At 47.3% G+C, this 18,862-nt stretch overlaps 1 protein-coding gene across 4 annotated transcripts in view; it reads right to left on the minus strand.

The window, feature by feature from the left end:
• LPIN3 (lipin 3) overlaps nt 1-18,862 on the minus strand; it is a 42,627-nt gene that overhangs the window by 16,424 nt on the left and 7,341 nt on the right. For 3 of the 4 annotated variants that reach the window (XM_044263029.1, XM_044263030.1, XM_044263027.1), the window contains exon 1: nt 18-127. The exons of the other annotated variant lie outside the window; for it this stretch is intronic. The gene's annotated coding sequence lies outside the window, so the exon portion shown is untranslated. Of the gene's footprint in view, nt 1-17; nt 128-18,862 lie in introns of those variants that run through there. 4 annotated transcript variants of the gene reach the window in all.

An 18,862-nucleotide genomic window follows, 5' to 3' on the forward strand; every position in this document is an offset into this window, starting at 1 on the left:
CCCGGGTTAGGCCGTACCTGGGGAGCTGCCCACTGGACCTCCGGGATCCGGAGCCGCCGCCCAAGTAGCACGGGGTCAGCAGTAAGTATCGTCCGCCCAGTACTCAGTCGGAGCTTCCGTCTCCTCTAAGACCGGGTGAGATCCCGGCTCCGCCCCTTCCACGAGCCAAGGCGGGTGTCTGCAGGCCCCAATCCGCCCAGGCTCCACCCCTCGAAAAGACCCCGCCTCCGCCCAGGCCTCGGCCCAAGGGCGCCCTTTCGCCTATAGAGGCTGGGCGGAGCCGGAGTTCAGGCCCCGCCCCGCGCAGGCTTCACCCCGGCCCCGCCCCGCGCCCTAAAGCAGCTAGATGGGATGTCCAGGTGCCCTGCTACATGGATTTTTGAATCGGGCCGATTTAGGCCCTCCTGGCTTTGCTTCCACCTCGCTGTGTGACCTAGGGTAAGTTTTCCTCAACCCGAGCCTGTTTTCTGCTTTGGATTAGCCACCTTGTAAGATTTTCAAGATTACATGAAATGACTGTGCGGCACCTGGCACTCACACGTCCCCTCCTCAGGGGCAGTTTTTCTTGTCCGTCCTGACTCCCCCCCCCCCCGCATTACACCCCTTAGACTGGGCAGGAGCCTCGCGTTATACGCTCACATAGCCCACAGTTGTAATTTCATATTTGCTTCAACGACTATTTGATTATTGTCTGCCTCCTCATTTGAAGTTGAACTTTGTGAAAGCAGGTCGCGTTCATCCTTACACCCCAACTCCCAGTTCAGTGCTTGACATACAGCAGGAGCTCAATAAATGCCCGCTCCTTCATTCCATCTGTCCGACCGACGGGCGGAGCGGCAGCGGGCTCAGTACTGCAACCGGCCAGCAGAGGGCAGGCGGTGACCAGCTTTCCGGCCCAGCTGACCGTCCTCTCCGCCCGCAGGCGCCACGGGAGGGGACAGGTGAACCCGGGTGCGCCGACTTCTGAAGAATCCGTGGGCCCGCGAGCCAAGGCGGAGGCGTCGGGCTAGGGCACGACCTTGCCCTTCGGATCTGTAGCTCGCGGCCTGACCTGGATCAGAGACCCCTCTGCCAACCTCTATGGACGTACTGAGAAACGTGGGTCAGATGGCAGGACAGATGGGCGGGGCAAAGATGCACAGAGAAGAATCAGGAGGTGAGGGAGTTTGCTGTGAAGGGGGGAGGGCACCGAGGAAAAGCTGGGGCGGGGGGCGGTGCGCAACTGTAAAGACCCCGGATTAGAGGGTCCTGGGTGGTCCGGAGTGGAGGGTGGTCGCCCTGTGTTCTGTGACCGAGGGATCACACACTCAGGGGTCCCCACTCCAGCAAAAGTCATGTGGTAGCTGTCCTAAACCCAGGCGGAGTCTGACTGGTGTCTCCGAAGAGCCCTGTTGGGAGCAGAGCTATCTCGAGGTGGCCCCAGGGCAGCAACGCTGGGAACAGACCTATGGACGTATGATATATACCCATGATATTTAACCGTGGATACAGGAATCCCTCAAGCGGGACTGGGAAGAAACGAGAGGTCCAAGATTATGGCTACACAGGCCGCAGTCACTCTTTGAAACTCCCATGTTCTCATCTGCAAAACGGAGAGAACACCTGCCTTACCACCGTATTGTGACGATTAAGCAGGTTGAACTACACCAGGGGTTCTCAACCTTGTGTGTGTGTTGAGATCGCCAGGCACCGGAATCACCTGGAAAATCTGGGGGTGACTGCAACGTGTGGCCAAGGCTGAGAACTACTGAGCTAAATAAAAGGCTGAACACAGCACAGGGCACACACGAGGCATTCAATAATGTTGATCACATTAAAAGAATTTTTTTTAAGGAAAAGAGCACATATTGTTTTCATTGTTACTGGTTAGAGAAAAAAAAGTTGGTATAAAGGTTGTTGCAGAAATTGGATTTCTGACAGGCTTGTTTCCGGAACTGTGAATCATCTGGGATTTGGTGATTATGGGGGTGGGGGAGACTGAGGCAGCCTCTGATAGTATGACTTATCTCAATGCCCAACTGAGCTGAAGGAGGCAGGCGCATCCCCCCCTCATTCTAGTTTGTCATTTATGTAACCATTTCCAAGGCATCCTGCGAGCACAGGAGCAGCCTGAGCACTTGTGTTGATCATTTCTGGGGTTAAGGATGGAGGAGGCTATTTTCTCCTCTGTGGGTATTCTCAGCAGGTGGGCCTGTACCATTGGCAACTGTTTCTTGAATAACCCACACACACAGGTGATACCTCCTTCTCTATGGGCCTTAGTAACTTTATGTGCTTCATTAAATTACAGCCCAGTGATTATTTACGGTGCCTCACCATTTCTTTGCTGGGCGAACCTGACGTGGAGTGGGAGGACCTGCTCACCCAGACCCGCAGCTGTGACCACTTGTCTTGGCAGCAAGACCGGGCCGGGGAGCAGCTCCTCAGTCACTCCTCGTGGCCTCATTGAAAGGGGAGAAGAGAGGCAGAGGGACCTGTGGCTCACTCCCTCCAGTATGGAGGCATGGGATTGGGGCAGGCAGTTGATGTCTGGCTAGGACTATCAGATTTAGCAAATAAAAAAAAGGACACCCAGTTAAACCTGAAGTTCAGATAAATAACAAAAGTGGGTTTTGTAAATAAATAAAATCTTTAAAAAAAAAAAAAAGGGGGGCGCCTGGGTGGCTCAGTTGGTTGGACGACTGCCTTCAGCTCAGGTCATGATCCTGGAGTCCCAGGATCGAGTCCCATATCAGGCTCCCAGCTCCATGAGGAGTCTGCTTCTCCCTCTGACTTTCTCCTCGCTCATGTTCTCTCTCATTGTCTCTCTCTTAAATAAATAAATAAAATCTTAAAAAAAAAAAAAGGTGGGTTTTGTTTGTTTGTTTTACTGTAACTATGTCTCATTGCAATTTGGGACATATTTATACTAAAACAATTTCATTCTTTATCTGAACTTCAAATTTAACTGGATATCCTTCATTTTTTATTTGCTAAATCTGGTTGCTCTATGCCTGGCCAACCAGCCAAGGAAAACCCAGCACAGGGAATTTGCTGCTGTGCCTCCTGCTCAATGTTGCCACATTTAGCTTCCACCTGTCACTGCCCTGCTCCAGAACTGTGCATGGCTCCCATCCACCTCCATAGCACAACCTGAACTCCCGGCTGCTGTGCTGGGCCTTGCTCTTCCTCCAGCCCAGCTGACGTGCTTGGGCCCTGACCCACATCTACTGCTCATGTTTTCTCTGATGGCATGTGGCCCGCCCACTCCCAGACGCAATTGCAAACACTTATTGAGCCCCTACTGGGTGCAGGCACCATGCTTAGTTCCTCATCTGCATAATCTCATTTGATTCTCACAAAACCTCACACGGCAGGGAACAGAAGTGACTCTATTTTATTGATGAAGAAACATGACCCAACCCAGTGATTCTTAAAATGAGTTCCTGTGTCAGCAGCAGCAGCAGCAACACCTGGGACCTTTTTAGAAATGCAAACTCTCGGGCCCTGTTCCATACCTATGAATCAGAAACTCTGAGGGTGGAGGCCCACCCATCTGTATTTTAATAAGACACCCCCACCCCACCCCCACCCCCGCCAGTGTTTCAGATGCACTCTAGTTTGAGACCTGCTGTGTTTTTTTTTTTTTAATTTATTTGACAGACAGAAATCACAAGTAGGCAGAGAGGCAGGCAGAGAGAGGAGGAAGCAGGCTCCCTGCTGAGTAGGGAGCCCGATGTGGGGCTCGATCCCCGGACCCTGGGATCATGACCTGAGGCAGAGGCTTTAACCCACTGAGCCACCCAGGCGCCCCGAGACCTGCTGTTCTTGAGAAGTGAAGTGACTGCAGCAGTTTGTCGCCAGGCAGAGGTCTAGAGGATGGCAGAAGACTGCCAGGCAGGGTGTTCATGATCTCACTGAGCACCTTACCTGGGCCAGTCACTAGAGATACTGCAGAGACCCCACAGTCTTGTGATGGATGGGGAGAAGAGAAAGGACAGACGGGTAGTCTGGCAATTGCTACCCAAGATAACTAGGCTTAGGTGGGCCAGGCCCAGGAGCCCATAGCAGGATGGGAGGGGTCAAGGACGGCTTTCCCAAGTAGATCCCCAAGCTTGAAAAATAAGTTGTAATTCGTTAGATGAAGAAGGGTGGATATGATGTTCCAGGTGTAGGAACTACTTTGTACATAGACCTGCAGAGCTACTGGAGGGTGTGGTTCAGTCTTGAGGATGAAGCAGGGGCGGGGGGAGGGCGGGGGAGGTGCGGAGGAGGTATCAGATTGTGGGAGGAGGGTTCTTTGCCCTCGGAGCAAAGGAAACAGCTTTAATGGGTATTGAGAAAAGCCCTCTGGCTTCCTGGTGCAGCAGGCACTAGGGAAGATGAGGGCGGAGTGTAGAAATGCAGGGGTGCCAGGCCTTCCCCCACCTCTAGACTCAGACTGCTTCTGCCCTGCAAGGCATCTGCAGACACTCAACCCCCAATCGCAGGAGAGGGCAGGTGCTCAGTGCCAAGACCCCCGTCGCTGAGCTCGTAGCGCGCTCCTTCCGGGACTGAGAGGCGGGACTGGGGAAGCAGGACCCGTCACTGCCCCACCCTCTGCTGGCCCCACCCACCCTCCAGCCCCGCCTGCTTCCGGCCCCGCCCCCTGCATCTGGCTCCACCCTCCACCGCTGGCTAGAGGAAGCCGGGCGCTGGGCTACTGGCCTCGGTTGCTTTTGCCTCCTGTGTTCCCCTTTCCCTGCTGATGTGGCAAAGGCCGTAGGCCTCCTGGGGCCTCTTCTCCCAGCTTTTCAAGGACAGGCCCTAGATGTGGCCAGGGATTCCTGGGCTGGAGCGCAGGACACTTGCGTAGCTATCCCCTCTTCTTGCCAATGAAGCCTTTGTTGCCAGCCAAGGACTAACCCGGCTTGGCCAGGTTGCCTGGCAGTGTGGACTGAGACTGGGCAGTTCCCGATTCCAACTGTCCTTCCCGGGAAAACGTCAGTTTGGCTGACCCTTAGAATCCGTTTGCAATTTCTAGCCTAGGGAAGAATACTGTAAGATCATTCACCACTGTGTGAAGTGGAGTTTTCTGAGGTCTAAAAGCTCGTAGGACTTACCAGCTGCTCCATGGGCTTGACCTTCAGCGGGAGAACCTCCTGTTCTTCCTCTTTTTATTTGGGTATACCTTCTGCCCCCACCCAGTATCTGGCACCCAGGACCATGTTTCACCATGCTTTGCAATTCCAAGAGGGCCCAGCATGGTGCCCTCCACTTAAATAGGTGTTCAAAAATATTGTTTAGGGAAGATCAATGCCTGCTGGGCTCTGAGTTCTATATAGATGGAGTGTGTATTGTAGGGCAAGGGCCCTCTAAGTGGGTGGGGTGGTGAGTAAAGGCACAGATGCTGGAGAGAGAAAGTGAATGTGAGGAGATGACCCATCTAGCCTTGAATATCGGGCAAAACCATGGGCGCTGAGGAGCCATGGATGGTTGTTAGGCATGAGAGGCACAACACTGCTAGTCATTGGACTAGATCCTTTGTGAATGTTATTGTACTGTGCGGGCCCTATTGTTCTCTATACCTAGACAGTTCCCCCTCTGCCCTCTATCTGTGTAGTTAATGAGACTCTGTTTTCATTTTTATTTATTTTTAAAAGATTTTATTTATTTACTTGTCAGAGAGAAAGAGAGAAAAAGCACTAGCAGGGGGAGTGGCAGGCAGAGGGAGAAACAGGCTCTCTGCTGAGAGAGAGCTTGATACAGAACTCAATCCCAGGACCCTGGGATTTTGACCTGAGCCAAAAGCAGATGCTTAACCAACTGAGACACCCAGGCGTCCTGCCAACTCATTTTTTAGTTCCCAGCTACACTGTTACTTCCTTGAGGAAACCTTCAGTGGCAGACAGACCCTAAGGTGACCCCCCTGTACCCCCACCTCCTCACGTTCATGCCTTTGTGGAATTCCTTCCTCCTGAGTGTGAGTGGGAATTGTGACTTGCTTTTAACCAATAGACTATTGCAAAGGTGTTAGGATGTCACTCGCGTGACTGTGTTATGTAAGAGTCTTGCTAGCAGACTCTCCTAGGTAACCTGGTGAAGTAAACCACCGTGTTGAGGAAGCCCACATGGCAAGCAGCTATGGGCAGTTCTAGGACCTATGGCAGCCTCCTGCAGATGGCCAGCAAGAAGTCCGGGTTCTCAGTCCTGCAGCCACCAGGAAATGACCTCCCTCAGCCCAAGGGAGCTGGAGCCCCCTGAGTGGGAATATAGTCCCGCCGTCACCTTGATCGTAGCCTTAGAGGAGTCCCAGAGTAGAAGACCCAGCTAAGCCATGTTCAGACTACTGACTCAGTAACTGAGATAATAAATGTATGTTGTTCCAAGTCTCTAAGTGAGTAGTGACTTGATACAGAGCAGTAACTAACTAATACACTTTCTGGCTAGGTTAACTCCTTGATGTAGGCTCTCGTAGCATCATATGCCTTTTCTTTCCTTCTTTCTTTCTTTCTTTATTTTTTTTTAAGAATTTATTTATTTGACAGAGAGTGAGAGAAGGAGAGAGAGCACAAGTGGGGGGAGCAGCAGAGGGAGAGGGGGGAAGCAGGCTCCTGCTCAGCAGGGAGCCTGATTCGGGACTCGATCCCAGGATCCGGAGATCATGACCTGAGCCAAAGGCAGAGGCTTAACCCACTGAGTCACCCAGGTGCCCCTCTTTCTTTTTTTAATGTGCTTTTTCATCCTCCTCTTTTTTGTGGCTATTTATTTATTTATTTTCTTCTAAGAATTTATTTATTTGACAGGAAGAGACAGAGCGAGAGAGGGAACACAAGCAGGGGGAATGAGAGAGGGAGAAGCAGGCTTCCCGCTGAGCAGGGAGCCCGATGCGGGGTTCGACCCCAGGACACTGGGATCATGACCTGAGCGGAAGGCAGACGCTTAACAACGGAGTCAGCCGGGTGCCCCTGTGGCCATTTATGTATATATACCATTTGATGAATGCTGTGTCTTTGTGAGGGCAATTGTGCGCATCACCTTGCCCCCAGACTCTCTCTTGGTGCCCGACACGGAAGAAAATCTACAAGTATTAGCTGCATGTGTTAGTGAGTCAATGCTCTTATTTAATCTTTACGACAACCTGGCTAAGTGGGAACCATTGTTACATATGAAGAAAAGGAAACCGGTTATTACCAGACACTTGAAGGTATACTAAACAAAATCTTATTATCTTATACCTACAAATTTTGGTTTATATATGCCACCGTATCCTAATTTTTAGTGTAACTACAGAAGAAATGCTTTAGAAGCAGGGGGTAGATCGCATGGCACGACATCCTTCATGGGATTTTGTGTGTTCTAAAAAGCGCGACCATCCAAAAATACTTGGTGGCTCCTTTGATTTTCCCAAAGACTTAACTCTGACTTAAATCATTCTTTGGAAACTCCCACCCTGTCACTGTCCTTTTCTGACCTGACACAAACAGGCCCTCATTGGCCAGCCCTCCATGGGATTCTAGCTCTTTGCCAACATCATGCTCATGGATTTCATAAATTCTACGTCTCTGGCAAGATTTGCAGGTTTTTCTTGGTACGCCCCATGTGCCATACTCCCAGGGGTCAGAGCCATCTGACTGCAGGACTGCTGTTAAACTCCACAGGCAATCTGCTTGGATCTCTGCTCAGAAGCCTCCTGCAGCTCCCAGTCTCACGCCTCCAACTGCCACCCTCCTCTCCCACTCCGCCCCTCCCCCACTCCACAGCCGCCCATCTACCACCTCATGGGTCCACAAGCACATCAGGCACACTCCCCACTTTGCCTTTGCCCTGGCAGTTCCCACAGTGCCTTTTCCCCAGACACCCTCATGGTTCACTCCTTCATCCCTCTCAAGATGCCACTTTTCTCTTTTTTTTTAAGATATTTATTTATTTATTTATTTGACAGAGATCACAAATCACAAGTAGGCAGAGAGGCAGGCAGAGAGAGAGAGGAGGAAGCAGGCTCCCTGCTGAGCAGAGAGCCCGATGCGGGACTCGATCCCAGGACCCTGAGATCATGACCTGAGCCGAAGGCAGCAGCTTAACCCACTGAGCCACCCAGGCACCCAAGATGCCACTTTTCTACCCTGACCACTCCTCTCCACCTCTGTTGTTCTCATCATTTCCAGGACCATGAGTGACCTTTTTATAGGCTGCACACTTCACTGATTTATGATATTTGCTGTTTGTCCTCCTCTCCACAAGAACGTAGGCCCCATGAGGACAAGACCTATCTTTGCGGATATATCCCAAGAATGGTGTCTGGCACAGAGGAAATCGCCAGTAAAGGTCAGTGGGTGGGGGTCCCACATCTTTGATGGTCTTGCTTCTAACTCAAATTCTCCATCTCCTTCTGGCCTCTCTGCCCAGGACTCCAGCCCCTGTCTCGGTGATATGACTTGTCACCAGCGTCTGCAGGACTCCGGAGGGCCTTCCCGGGGCGCCCATGTGTTGACCTCGCTATGTTCCTGCCACGTCTCCAGCAGGCATGAGACACTAAATTCCTGTTTGTGTTTTGTTTAAGGGCAAGAGGATTAGGGAGGAAGGAGGAAGGAGATGATGAGGGAAGCAACGGGCAGAGTGGAGAGGGTGGAGAGAGGGCCGTCACCGGTCTCCTTGGGGCCCCCACCCAGCCCTCCCTCCAAGCAGCCCGGAGGAGCAGCCAGCCCGCGCGGGTGAGGGCTGCGTGCCACGTACCCTGAGCCGAGTGCCACGTGGCCAAAGCAGTCCCGTTGAGTCATGGGACACATAGCCACACTACTTTGTAGAGTTTGGTGTGTGGAGTATTTTTGTTTTTTACAGCCCAGCTGTCTGTGTAATGACTTCCTTCCCTCGGCCTTGTTCACGGAGGTGTCCCTGAGCGACCAGCTGAGTCACCACATTCCTCGTGGCTTAAAACACTGGCCCCAGCACCAAGGCCCAGTTCCTTCATGGAGACGGGACCTCTCAAGGCAGGCAGGGGGTGCCCAGAAAGAACGGGCTGTGGAGCTCCCCTTTCGAACCTGCACCCTTCCCTCCAAAAAACGTGGTTAAAAACCGAGTAAAGGTGGAGTGAAATTCCATCTGCTAAGCTTGAGGGAGGGAATGGCCAGCCACATCCATGTGCCACAGCCTGAAGAATTATTTGTCAACGACCATGAAGTCAGTACCAAATGAGGGAAGGCGGGGAGGGGGGTGCGGGGACAAGGCACGGATGTTCGTGTCACGTGAAGAGACAGAAACCCAAAGGAAGATTGGGGACTCTCAGTGCCCGGCCGGAACAGAAAATGGCTTAGCCCTTCCATAAAACAAGCAGGTAATTCTCAGTAACATTACGTATGCATAGGACACAGAGGTTAGCCATTTCACTCTTTGTAATGTAGTTGGAAAGTTTGCTCAGATGCACATAAAACAAGGAGGTTATTTAGAATAGCATTATTCATGGCATAGGTGAACGGGAGGCAAGTGATGTGCTCAAGGAAGGAGCTAGTAAACCACGGTGGAGGCCTACCTCGGAATTCCACACAGCTCTGAGAAGTAATGAAATAGGTCTGCCTGCTGGAGCGTGGACTTGCAGAGAGCTAAGTGGGGAAAGCAGTCCAAGAGCTTGAAAGCACAACGCTTCTCATTTTATTGAGATGTAACCGATGTACAATAAACCACACTTATTTAAGGTGTACTATTTGAGTTTCGACATGTGTAATTACCCATGAAACCACCACCATGATCAAGATAATGAATATATCGATCACCTCCAAGTACAAGTACATCAGTATGGATTCAAATGGACAGAGGTCTAACACCTGTGGTTAAGTTTTTCTTATCTATTTATTTTTTTTTTAAGATTTTATTTATTTATTTGACAGACAGAGATCACAAGTAGGCAGAGAGGCAGGCAGAGAGAGAGGAGGAAGCAGGCTCCCTGCTGAACAGAGAGCCCCATGTGGGGCTTGATCCCAGGACCCTGGGATCATGACCTGAGCCCAAGGTAGAGGCTTTAACCCACTAAACCACCCAGTCGCCCCTGTGGTTAAGTTTTTAAAAAGTTCAATGGTGTGTAATACAATCCCATAGTTATGGGGTGCCTGGGTGGCTCAGTGGGTTCAAGTATCTGCCTTTGGCTCAGGTCATGATCCCAGGGTTCTGGGATCAAACTTCACATCAGGCTCTCTGCTCAGCAGGGATTCTGCCTCCCCGACTCTCTCTGCCTGCATCTCTGCCTACTTGTGATCTCTCTGTCAAATAAATACATAAATAAATTTTTTTTAAAAAACCCCATAGTTACATTAATGAAAAATAATTAGATATCCCGAAAAAAAATCTGGAAGAACACACATAAAACAAAATTATGTTCATTGTTGGGGATCTTGCAAAAATAGCCTGGCCCTGTTCGGCTGGTGCATCTGGTATTTCAGTAGGACTCTTGCCCTACTTTATGGTTTCCAGGTCTCCTGTGAAGGTTTAGTACACTAGAAATTCATCATTATGGTCCTCTAACTTTGAGTAACTTTATTAAAATGTCACTGAGGTCCTCATAATGAACCCCAACGTAAGGCGTGCCTGACTCTTGTTCTCCATCCCCACATCAGACTTCCTTCCCCCCACTAACTTCCTTCAGCTCACATCTAGGACAATCATCATACCTCCAGACTGGAGATATTCCAGCAGAGGAGTGGCTGTGGCTGGGGACAAAAAAGTGATTCCCCAGCTTGTTTGCAAATCCATCTGTTTTTTTTTTTTTTTTAAGTAATCTTTATGACTATCGTGGGGCTCCAACTCATGACCCTGAGATCAAGAGTTGCATGCACCACTGACTGAGCCAGCCAGGTACCCTGCAAGTGCGTCTTTTATTTTTTTAAAGATTTTATTTATTTGAGAGAGAGAGAGAGAGAGAGAGAGCGCACAAGTGGGGGGATGGGCAGAAGGAGAGGGAGGAGCAGACTCCCTGCTGACCAGGGAGCCGAATTTGGGATTTGATCTCAGGACCCTGGGATCATGACCTGAGCTGAAGGCAAATGCCCAACCAACTGAGCCACCCAGGCACCCGCAAATCCGTCTTTGATTACCATTTCTTCACATATCTCATAAGTACAGGAGGGGCAAAGATTTTGGGGGGTAAGGGGCATGTTTAATTTGTCTGGTTATGGGTTTTATATAAAAGCAGTCATTAAATGTGGTGGTTCTTTTGTCCCTGGCTTCTTCCACTCCACATTGTTTATGAGTCTCCCATGTTGTTGTGTGCAGGTGTGGTTCGGTTTTTGTGCAGTATAAAGCATTCCGTTGAGTGAATATACCACAATTTATCCTTTCTACCAATTGCCATATGGGTTGTTTCCAGTTTGGGGCTATTTTAAATAATGCTGCTGTGTACAGTCTTGTACACGTCTACGTGTCTCCCTGGGCTTGTATCTCTCTTGGGTATATACTTTGGAGCAGAATTGCTGGGTTCTAGGTATTCCTATGCTTCATTAAAAAAAATAATGCCCAACTGTTGCCCAAAGTACACTCTCCCCACCAATGTATGAGAGCTCCCCTTGTGCATTCACCAACAGTTTTCATCGGGAACTGGTACTATCAGACTGTATTTTAGCCATCTGTTTGGTTTGTAGTAGGTGTTCTCTCTGCTTCATTTCCTTGATTACTAATGAGGCTCAGCACCTTTCATGCATTTATTAGCCATTTGGATTTTCTTTTTTTTTTTTTAAGATTTTATTTATTTATTTGACAGACAGAGATCACAAGTAGGCAAAGAAGCAGGCAGAGAGAGAGAGGAGGAAGCAGGCTCCCTGCTGAGCAGAGAGCCTTATGTGGGGCTCCATCTCAGGACCCTGGGATCATGACCTGAGCCGAAGGCAGAGGCTTTACCCCACTGAGCCACCCAGGCACCCCCCCATTTGGATTTTCTTTATGTGAAGCCAAGACCTCTGTTCTTTCCTGTTTTTCCACTGCTCTGTATTTTTCATTATTTCTTTATAGTAGTTTTTTGTATATTCTGGATATAAACCCTTTGCCAGTTATGTGCGTTGTTAATCTTTCTCCTCTGTGGTTAATGGTGTTTCTTGATGAACAAAAGTTCTTAACTGTAAAGATTTTATTTATTTATGTGTGAGAGAGAGAGAGCATGAGAGGAGAGAAGTCAGCAGGAGAAGCAGACTCCCTGCCAAGCAGGGAGCTGGATGCACTTCTCTACCCCAGGACTTCAGGATCATGATCTGAGCTAAAGGCAGTCACTTAACCAACTGAGCCACCCAGGCATCCCTAAGTTCTTAAGTGTAAAGAAGTCCAACATATCAGTCTCTCACTTGAGGTTAGTGTTGTTTTGGTCTTGTTTAAAAAAACGTACCCTCCCTTGATGTCATAAAGATACTGTATGTTATCTTTTAAAGCACTATTGGTTTACCTTTTGTATTTTAGTCCATAATCTAATAGAAATTTGGCTTTTGAGTGTGGTGTGTGATGGGATTCCAATGCCATTTTCCCCATATGGATATTCCATTGACTCAACACTATTTATTCAAAAGTTCATTTCCCCACACTGTTCTGTGATCTAACATTAATCTGTCTTTTTTTTGGGGGGGGGTCTTTCTTTTGTCCATTGGTTTTTGCCTACTCTTATGCCAATACCACACTGTCTTAATTATGAGAGCTTTATTACAAATTTTGTGAGCGGATAGAATAAATCCTCTCCACCTTATACTTCATCAGGAGTAAGGTTAGCTGTTCTCAGCCTTCTGCAGTTACATATAAATTTTTATTAGGGGCGCCTGGGTGGCTCAGTGGGTTAAGCCGCTGCCTTCGGCTCAGGTCATGATCTCAGGGTCCTGGGATCGAGTCCTGCATCGGGCTCTCTGCTCAGCGGGGAGCCTGCTTCCCCCCTCTCTCTCTGCCTGCCTCTCTGCCTGCTTGTGATCTCTCTCTGTCAAATAAATAAATAAAATCTTAAAAAAAAATAAAGATAAAAAAAATAATAATAAAATAAAGATAGGGGCGCCTGGGTGGCTCAGTGGGTTAAAGCCTCTGCCTTCAGCTCAGGTCATGGTCCCAGGGTCCTGGGATTGAGCCCCGTGTTGGGCTTTCTGCTCAGCAGGGAACCTGTTTCCTTTTCTCTCTCTCTCTCTCTCTCTGCCTACCTGTGATCTCTATCTGTCAAACAAATAAAAATAAATAAATAAAGACCTGGCTGGGTCTTGACTTGAGCCAAAGGCAGAGGCCTTAACCCACTTGAGCCACCTAGGCGCCCCGATTGTCTTCTGTCTTTAGGTTGCTGAGAGTTTTTGTTGTGAATAAATGTTGAATTTTGTCAAATGTTTTTGTTTACCATCTATTCAGATAATCAAATTATTTTTCCCTTTTAGTCTGTTAATGTGGTTGGTTGATTTTTAACTGTTAAACCAATTTGCATTCCTGAGATAATCTCTACTTGGTTATGACTTCTTATCCTCTTAATTTTTTTTTTAAGATTTTATTTATTTATTTGACAGACAGAGATCACAAGCAGGCAGAGAGAGAGGAGGAAGCAGGTTCCCTGCTGAGCAGAAAGCCCGATGTGGGGCTCGATCCCAGAACTCTGGGATCATGACCTGAGCTGAAGGCAGAGGCTTTAACTCACTGAGCCACCCAGGTGCCCCTTATCCTCTTAATTTGGTCTGTATTTGATTTGCTAACATTTTGTTTAGGATTGTTATACTGATGGCCATGAGTGATAGTGGACTATATTTTTTCTTATCATGTTCTTGCCAGGTTTTGGTGATACAATGATGTTGACCTTATAAAATAAGTTGGGAAGTGTTCACTTTATTTTCTAAGAGAACTTGTATAAGATAGGTACTACTTCTTATTTAAAATTTTAGCTAGAATATTTTATCTTTTAACCTACATGTCCTCATATTAAAATGTGTCATAAACATCCTGTAGTTGAATCTTGTGTTTTGTTTTAAATTTGCCCTGTTGATCTTTTCCTTTTTGTTAGACTATTTAGTCCACCTACATTTAACATAGTTACAGATAGGGTGACACACCATTCACATCTATAGTCCTGTTGCCTGCTTTTTGTCCTACCTTGTTTTTGTTCCCATTTTCTTCTTTTGGATCAAGTATTTTTTGTTATTCTATTTTATCTTTCCCATTAGATTTTTCCACATTGTGGTAAAAGAAACACAACATTTGACATCATAACTATTTTTAAGTGTAGTTTCCTAGTCTTAAGTACATTCACATTTTTGTGCCACCAGTTTCCAGAACTCTTTTCATCTTGCAACACTGAAATTTTTTTTCCTTCTTGCAACACTGAAAACTTTTAAAAAATGTAATTAAACAATAATTTCCTATTCATTCCTCTTCCCAGTCTCTGGCAATTACCATTCTGCTTTCTGTCTCTGTAAATTTAACTATTCTAGGTGCTTCATGTAAATGGGGTCATACAGTATTCTTTTGTGACTAGCTTATTTCATGCAGCATTATATCCTCAAGGGTCATCTATATTGTAGCTTACGTCAGGATCCTCCCCCCCTCTTTTTTTTTAGAGAGAGCACCTGAAAGACCCTCGGACTTCACCACCCAAGAATCGGACACCAGACTTCTCACACCCATGTGGTAGGAAGAGGGGAAAAGGGAGAGGGAAACAGAATCTTAAGCAGGCTCCACGCCCACCACAGAGCCCAACCTGGGGCCCTATTTCACAAACCTGAGATCATGATCTGAGCCAAAAACAAGAGTTGCTGTTTAACCCACTGAGCCATGCAGGCATCCTGAGAATTTTCTCCCTTTTTAAGCCTGAATAATATTCTTTATTATTTTTTAAAGGTTTATTTTCTTAGGAGAGAGAGAGTGGGCATGTGTGAGCTCGGGGAGGAGCAGAGGGAGAGGGAGAAGGAGAGAAGTAGACTTTCTGCTGAGTGGAGATCCAGGATGTAAGGCTCAATCTCACGATCCTGAAATCATGACCTGAGCTGAAATCAAGAGCCAGCTGCTTAACTGACTGAACCACCCAAGCCTCAAGGCTGAATAACAGTCTATTGTGTGTATATATACCACATTTTGTTTTTCCATTCATCTGTCAATGGACATTTGGGTTCCTTCTACCTTTTGGCTATTGTGACTGTTGCTCTTATGAACAAGGGTGTACAAATGTCTGTTCTGAGTTCCTGCTTTCAGTTCTTTTTGATATAAACCTAGAAGTAGAATTTTTGGTACATATGGTAGTTCTATGTTTAATTTTTTGAGGAACCATCATACTGTTTTCCACAGCAGCTGCACTATTTTACATCCCCACAAATAACACACAAGTGTTCCAATTTCTCCGCATCTATGCCAACATCTGTTTTTTTCTTTTTCTTTTCTTTTTTGGATAATAACCATCCTGATGATTGTGAAGTGGTATCTCATGATTTTTATTTGTCTAAGCTTGGCTTTTATCTCCATGAATGTAATGTGTTTGGCTGTTTTTTGGTCTCTGATAATTTCTTGCATTTGGGGTCATCATAAGTCTGCATCTTTGTTGTTTTACTTGTTTCCTCTTGGGGTGCCTTGTCTTCTTATGTGTCTGGCTGCATTTGTGGATTAGACATTGTAGTGCTTTTAAAACATTGTTTATAGAAACTCTTTTAAGGTTAGAATGGTATAAAACCTCCTCAAAAGAGGTGCTCTTTAAAAAAAAAAGTATTTATTTGATTGAGAAAGAGAGCAAGAACAGGAAGGGAGAGGGAGAGAGAAAATCTGAAGCAGACTCTGCACTAAATGGGGAGCCTGACATGGGGTTCAATCTCAATCCCTGAGACCTTGACCTGAGCCAAAACCAGGAGTGGGTCACTTAATGGACTGTGACACTCAGGCACCCCAAAGACACTTTTCTCCCCTAAGTCCTAGGAGGGTTAACATTTTAGGATCCTTTTGCTCTGTATTCAGAGCTTGACTTTATCTAGTCCACTCAGATGACTTGAAACCATCTGTGAAGGGAATGGATCACTTCCAGTTCACAACTTCTCTTAAATTAAAGCTCTTCAGGATCCTAGATTAAAGTAAAGTGTAAAGTTTTGTTGGCTCAGGGCTTGAATGTCACACTGAAGAGTCTAGAGAGGGGATGGGCAGTTACTGGTCAGTCTGCTTTGTCAGGGGCCAACATGTTGAATCTTAGTTCTGTGGTCCAGTATGGGAAAAGGAGGAAAGCAAGCTGGGCCAGGGTGGGCTAGGGATACAGAACCAGGCAGAGAGCTAGTCTGTCCTCGTTGATGTGGTATAAGGCAGGGGGTCTACCAGGTGGACTATAGCTGAGAGAAGCCAAGACTGCAGAAAACCTGTAAGTCATAGTTCTCTTGGGTCAGAAACAGGTTCTCTTCTCTGGTCCTGGGCAACCTCTCTGGCCAGTGACTCTTCTGGGCTAGCCAGTAACAACTTGTGTGATCTTGGCTGAGCCTAGATACCCTGGACAGCTTCATTACGGTTCTCTCTGGGCCTATTCTGATCCCTCCTTTTTGGTCTCCACTCACATATTGTCCCTACTCAGCTTACTTCAGTAAAGCCTCATTGCTCTTAGGATAGGACTTAAATTATTACCAAGAACTTCAAGGCTGTACATGATCTGGCCACTGGCCACCTCTCCAGCCTTATCTCCTCAAATTATCTGCCTCATTATACATTTTCCTTCTTCTTTGTTTAAAGCACCACGTATCCTTGATGACCACAGGGCCTATGCATGTGCTGTTCCCTCTATAGGGAGTATTCTTCTTGCCCCTGTTTGCTTATTGTTTTTTTTTTTTTAAGATTTTATTTATTTATCAGAGAGAGAGAGGGGGAGAGAGCGAGCACAGGCAGACAGAATGGCAGGCAGAGGCAGAGGGAGAAGCAGGCTCCCTGCCGAGCAAGGAGCCTGATGTGGGACTCGATTCCAGGACGCTGGGATCATGACCTGAGCTGAAGGCAGCTGCCCAACCAACTGAGCCACCCAGGCGTCCTGCCCCTGTTTGCCTATTGTAATGGACTAAATATAGGTATGCCCCCAAAATTCATATGTTGAAGCCCTAACCCCCCAGTGTGGCTGTATTTGGAGTAAGGGGGTCATTAAAATTAATTGAGGTCATAAGGGTAGGGTCCTGATCCACTAGAATTAGTGTCCTTGGAGGAAGAGACACCACAGAGCTCATTTTCCCTTTCTTCCTGCGCACAAATACTGAGGAAAGGTCATATGAGGACATAGCAAGAAAGCAGCCATCTGCGAGCCAGGAAGATTGTTCTCACCAAAAACCAAATTGGCTGGGGCTTTGATGTTGGATTTCTAGCCTCAAGAACTGTGACAAAATTTATTTCCCTTGTTTAAGCCACCTGGTCTATAGTGTTTTGTTATGGCAGCCCGAGCAGACTAATACATCTAATTTAACCCCTATTTTTCCCTTTAAGTTCCATACTAACTATTTTCTTAAACATCTTTGAGCCAAAGCCTCCTATTAGTGGATCTCATGGTACCACGTACTGTGTAAGATTTATGGTTTTGATTATTTGACCAATGTCTGCCTTACTTACTAGACCGTAAGGTACATGAAGGTCTCTGGATTTTTTTCAGGGCTGCATACTCAGAACCTAATACCAGGCAAGGCACAATGTGCTTTGCGGGGAGGGGGGAAGGGAAGTGGGTGGGGACAAACAGTGCCTTGAGCTGGGAGTGTTTTATGGACATTCAAACCCCTCTCTGACCCGACAGAAACTATATATTTATAATCAAGATGTGACTCTAGGATGCTGTGATAAGCCTCAGGATCCTGCCGGTCATGTCTGACTCAGGTCCTGGGCTGAACTGGGCTGGGCTGGTCCAGCAGAACCCCATTTATAAGGACAGGCAGAAGACTGACTCTGACATCAGGACACCATTATATGTCTCTTACAGTGTTCTCTTGAGGATGAAGTCCTTCTTGAACCACAGGAGCAAGAATTGTAACTACTATTCTATATTATACGCACAATTGTACTCCCCCTACCTGTTCCCACAAATCAGTTTGTTTTTAAAACCAGAAATTTGTCTAATGGGCAGTTGGGGCCACTGGTGTATCCGACAGGGCTCACTCAGGGTGCTGAAACCACACCAGTAATTTGAATAAGGGACCTTTAATATGAAGAATTCTTTTTTTTTTTTTTAAAGATTTTATTTGTTTATTTGACAGACAGAGATCACATGTAGACAGAGAGGCAGGCAGAGAGAGAGAGAGAGAGGGAAGCAGGCTCCCCGCTGAGCAGAGAGCCCGATGCGGGACTCGATCCCAGGACCCTGAGATCATGACCTGAGCCGAAGGCAGCGGCTTAACCCACTGAGCCACCCAGGCGCCCCTAATATGAAGAATTCTTAGCTAATGAAAGATGGTCAGTAACTAAAAGGGTCGAAAGAGAGCTCCAAAGGATGTAGGCATAGTAAGTATAGACCGTACCTACCATCTCTAGGGCTGAGGCAGAGTGACCAAGGAGAAGACAAACTAGCAAGTGCCTGTCCCCCAACCCCAAGGTGAGATTGGGGCCTTGTTAGAGCAGGAATTTAGCCCAGTGGATGGTGGAGAAACGTTTGATGGATGGCCACAGGCTATAGACCAGAAGCAGGCCAAACAGCTCACTAGAGGGTAAGCACCACTGGGTCTCCCTAGACTATGGGCAACCACAGGAGCAAGAATCAGGAAGGTTCTGAACCAGGAAGCCCCTTATGATTTTTTGTTTTATTTTATTTACTTATTTTTTATAAATTTCTCCAACCTTCTCTACTGACAGAGCCTAACATTGTGCCACTAGCAGAAGGGAAACGTTTACAGAATTCAGCTCCAGGATCACAGGGAAAGCCAAAGAACGGAGGCTTTAGAGCCAAGAGACAACAAGTTGGCAAACTAGATTCAGGATCTTTCTTTTTTTAAAATTT

Source organism: Neovison vison, chromosome 8 (assembly GCF_020171115.1).
Source record: "Neovison vison isolate M4711 chromosome 8, ASM_NN_V1, whole genome shotgun sequence".
Lineage (NCBI taxonomy): Eukaryota > Metazoa > Chordata > Mammalia > Carnivora > Mustelidae > Neogale > Neogale vison.